Source organism: Mauremys mutica, unplaced genomic scaffold (assembly GCF_020497125.1).
Source record: "Mauremys mutica isolate MM-2020 ecotype Southern unplaced genomic scaffold, ASM2049712v1 000481F_np12_subseq_196916:269243_obj, whole genome shotgun sequence".
NCBI lineage: Eukaryota > Metazoa > Chordata > Testudines > Geoemydidae > Mauremys > Mauremys mutica.
Genome location: NW_025422973.1, coordinates 20,278 through 25,003, shown reverse-complemented (window position 1 = coordinate 25,003; position 4,726 = coordinate 20,278). Strand labels below are relative to the sequence as shown.

Sequence of the window (4,726 nt, the reverse complement as noted above, 5' to 3'; positions counted from 1 at the left end):
CCTCGTAAGTCCCCTGCCCCCTAATCATTTTTGTTGCCCTCCCCTAGACTCTCTCCAATTTGTTTCTGTAGTGGGGGGGGGGGGCGAAAGCTGGACGCAATGCTCCAGATGTGGCCTCCCCAGTGCCGAATAGAGGGGAATAATCACTTCCCTGGATCTGCCGGCAATGCTCCTACTGATCCAGCCAATACGACCAGGTACCCATATTGAATGCAGACCCAGCAATATTTGATAAATTGGTTACTGTCCATTCAGGAGGTTATTTCCTACCTATTCATAAATAATGAAGATACTCTAAGCGGAGGGGAGAGAGCTGTCCCGTCCGTGTAGTTAATCCATCTCCCCGAGAGGTGGTAGCTATGTCCCTGGGGGAAGCTATGGGGGTGGGTGTGCAAGCTGTGGTGTTTACATGGATCTATAAGTTTAATCAAACCCCATTTTTAAAAGCACTGTGGTCTGGGAACAGAACAGGAGATCGCTGAGGCAGGGCCTTTCCTTCAAAATCTTTAAGATCTCTGACTTACCTACCCAGCAGTCATGGGGGTATAGCTCAGCAGTAGAGTGTTTGACTGCAGTTCAAGTGGTCCTTGGTTCAAATCCAAGTGCCCCCTTACAAACCTCTTCCTTCAACAAAAATAATGGCATTTCCATTATGTTCAGGAGTTCCACTGAATAGGGATTCCTGAAATGAATAGAAACACTCAATGTTTTCCTGTGCAAATGCATAAAAACCTAGCAAACATGTCCCTTCACTGAAATCAGTTCCAATCCTCTAAAGGATTAAAGAATCCTTATTGAGGTTGCAGGAAAAAACCATCCCGATGTGTAGAAAGAATAGTAAATATGGCAGGCGACCAGCTTGGCTTAACAGTGAAATCCTTGCTGATCTTAAACACAAAAAAGAAGCTTACAAGAAGTGGAAGATTGGACAAATGACCAGGGAGGAGTATAAAAATATTGCTCAGGCATGCAGGAGTGAAATCAGGAAGGCCAAATAACACTTGGAGTTGCATCTAGCAAGAGATGTTAAGAGTAACAAGAAGGGTTTCTTCAGGTATGTTGGCAACATGAAGAAAGTCAAGGAAAGTGTGGGCCCCTTACTGAATGAGGGAGGTAACTTAGTGGACAGAGGATGTGGAAAAAGCTAATGTACTCAATGCTTTTTTTTGCCTCTGTCTTCAAAAACAAGGTCAGCTCCCAGACTGCTGCACTGGGCAGCACAGCATGGGGAGAAGGTGACCAGCCCTCTGTGGAGAAAGAAGTGGTTCAGGACTGTTTAGAAAAACTGGACGAGCACAAGTCCATGGGGCCGGATGCGCTGCATCCGAGGGTGCTAAAGGAGTTGGCAGATGTGATTGCAGAGCCATTGGCCATTATCTTTGAAAACTCATGGCGATCGGGGGAGGTCCTGGATGACTGGAAAAAGGCTACTGTAGTGCCCATCTTTAAAAAAGGGAAGAAGGAGGATCCGGGGAACTACAGGTCAGTCAACCTCACCTCAGTCCCTGGAAAAATCATGGAGCAGATCCTCAAGGAATCAATTCTGAAGCACTTAGAGGAGAGGAAAGTGATCAGGAACAGTCAGCATGGATTCACCAAGGGCAAGTCATGCCTGACTAACCTAATTGCCTTCTATGAGGAGATAACTGGCTCTGTGGATGAGGGGAAAGCAGTGGATGTGTTATCCCTTGACTTTAGTAAAGCTTTTGATACAGTCTCCCACAGTATTCTTGCCAGCAAGTTAAAGGAGTATGGGCTGGATGAATGGACTGGGTCTGGGATGACTGGGACTATAAGGTGGATAGAAACCTGGGTAGATCGTCGGGCTCAATGGGTAGTGATCAACGCCTCCATGTCTAGCTGGCAGCCAATTTCAAGTGGAGTGCCCCAAGGGTCGGTCCTGGGGCCGGTTTTGTTCAATATCTTCATTAACGATCTGGAGGATGGTGTGGACTGCACCCTCAGCAAGTTTGCAGATGACACTAAACTGGGAGGAGTGATAGATACGCTGGAGGGTAGGGATAGGATACAGAGGGACCTAGACAAATTAGAGGACTGGGCCAAAAGAAACCTGATGAGGTTCAACAAGGACAAATGCAGAGTCCTGCACTTAGGACGGAAGAATCCCATTCACTGCTACAGACTAGGGACCGAATGGCTAGGAAGCAGTTCTGCAGAAAAGGACCAAGAGGTTACAGTAGACGAGAAGCTGGCTATGAGTCAACAGTGTGCCCTTGTTGCCAAGAAGGCTAACGGCATTTTGGGCTGTATAATTAGGGGCATTGCCGGCAGATCGAGGGATGTGATCATTCCCCTCTATTAGACATTGGTGAAGCCTCATCTGGATACTGTGTCCAGTTTTGGGCCCCACACTACAAGAAGGATGTGGAAAAATTGGAAAGAGTCCAGCAGAGGGCAACAAAAAATGATTAGGGGGTTGAAGCACATGACTTATGAGGAGAGGCTGAGGGAACTGGGCTTGTTTAGTCTGCAGAAGAGAAGACTGAGGGGGGATTTGATAGCTGCTTTCAACTGCCTGAAGGAGGGTTCCAAAGAGGATGGATCTAGACTGTTCTCAGTGGTACCTGATGACAGAACAAGGAGTAATGGTCTCAAGTTGCAGTGGGGGAGGTTTAGGTTGGATATTAGGAAAAACTTTTTCATTCAGAGAGTGGTGAAGTACTGCAATGGGTTACCTAGGGAGGTGGTGGAATCTCCTTCCTTAGAGGTTTTTAAGGTCAGGCTTGACAAAGCCCTGGCTAGGATGATTTAGTTGGGAATTGGTCCTGCTTTGAGCAGTAGATTGGAGTAGATGACCTCCTGAAGTCCCTTCCAACCCTGATAGTCTATGATTCTGTGATTAGATGCTCTAATGGTCTCTACTGGCCATAATTTCTGAAAAACTGAGTGTAGCATTGGGAGCAGCGTCTGATATTTCCCTGTCTAGCCGGCTAGCTGCCTAGAACGAACGCTCCTTGAGTGGGGTGATCCACAGGGAGCAGCTCAAACCTGCAAAGTGCCTGGCCAGGGGCAGGACATTAGGCCAGCAAGGGAGGGGTGTGGCAGTGACATCACAAAGGCCTTTTGCAGGACCTCAGCCTATTGGTCAAAGGTGGTGGGGAGGTGGTGACCTCACAGAGAGATGCTGACATCAGCCAGGCAGGACGGGGGCGAGGGGCCAGGGAAACCTCAGAGACCCCTGTGGCTTTGCTTCAGCAAGTCTCCTTCTCCAGGTCTCTCTTTGAGGACTGAGGGAGTATTCGGGTTCACGGACGTGAGCGCCAGGAGGAACCTCTTTTGAGTTTTCTCCTTCCCTCATAGTGATTTTACTAGAAAACAGCCGTCCCTGTTTAGAAGGTAAGAGCCTCCTGGAGGTTTGAAACCTGTTCAGTCTGATCCATCTGGTGACAGTTGAATTCTAGGCATGGAAAACATGAGCTTAATGAGGCAGAATTTTATTCCACACCTGGGATTTTGTCCCTTAGAATCACTGGGGACATTGGGGTTTGTCCTTTTTGTTTTACCTTTTCCTCCATCCCTCCCTCCTTTCTCTTTATCTCTTGCTTCTTTTGTCCTTTCTCCTGTTCCCCTCCCAACACCAGGAGGTGTGTGTGTGTGTGTGTGTGTTGTGGGGAGTGCTCTGCAGCTCCCACTGTGGGAGGTCCACCCAAAAATGTGGGGCTGAAATAGTGCTCGGGCAGTGATCCCCATCAGTGACCTGGGCCATCCTTTGGGCTGTCTGGTGAGAACCCTCAGCCTCCCGTCCTCAGTCTCTACCCTGATTGGCTGAGCAGGGGGTTATTGACAGGGAGGAGACTCAGGTCCTTGTTGGTCCCTTTTAAGACCAAGGAAATAAGTCAGAACCAGTTCTGTGTTTGATGGATTTTGCTGCTTCTCTGCATTAATGGTCTCTGAGCAGTTCATGATTCTCTCTAACATTGCAGTTCTCCTCAAATACTTGCTGAATAATTACTGTTACTGTTGTTGGTCTGGAGCTCATGTGAGAGCACTTTACTCAGGTAATTCAATGTCTGAAATTCAAGATCCGATGGTTAGTTTGAAAATCAGGGCTCTTGGGTCCTATTCCCAACTCTGCCACTGACTGGCCGTGTGACCTCAGACAAGTCAATTCTTCTTTCTCATATGTAGCTTCTCCCTCTTTCAAGTAGGGATAATAATGATCTGCTCCTACCTAGCTCAACACACACACACACACACACAGAGTCTCCACACTGAAGTTGAAAAGCAGCTGGCAATCTGGTAGGATGCCCATGGAACAACGGGAGAGAGAAACCTGCATCGCTGAAAGTGCAGCCATGGAGACACCACACAGCAGCCTTCCCTAGCAGGGGCAGGGGGGCGAGAAGGGATGTCATCCGAGCTCCCTGCATCCAGGTCACTTTCCTCAGCTGGGCTGCGTCAGGGGAGGGCAGAGAGCAGCAGCTTCTGATGCTCCCCTCACAGCCCAGCCCAGGTGGGGAAAGTGACCAGGACGCAGGGAGCACATAGTGTTGCTCCTCGCTCCCCCCACCCTCTGTGGGGCCACGGAGGAGCATTGGGGCAGGGGAGAGCAGTGAGCACCTTTGCACGGCCACACGGTGCCCTTTGACCCCCTGGAGCCCTGGGCGGCTGCCGGGGGCCCCACCCCTAAGGCCGGCCGGGCTCCCCAGCACCAACAGCAGAGACACAGGGAGACTGGCCACCCACTGAGCAGAGGTAGCCTGGG

The 4,726-nt window shown here is 49.6% G+C and overlaps 1 non-coding gene across 1 annotated transcript; it reads left to right on the top strand.

Moving 5' to 3' along the window:
• Positions 1-539: 539 nt before the first annotated feature.
• On the top strand, positions 540-611 carry TRNAC-GCA. Its single transcript has one exon. It is a non-coding gene; the product is annotated as a tRNA-Cys (tRNA).
• The last annotated feature ends 4,115 nt before the right edge of the window (positions 612-4,726 follow it).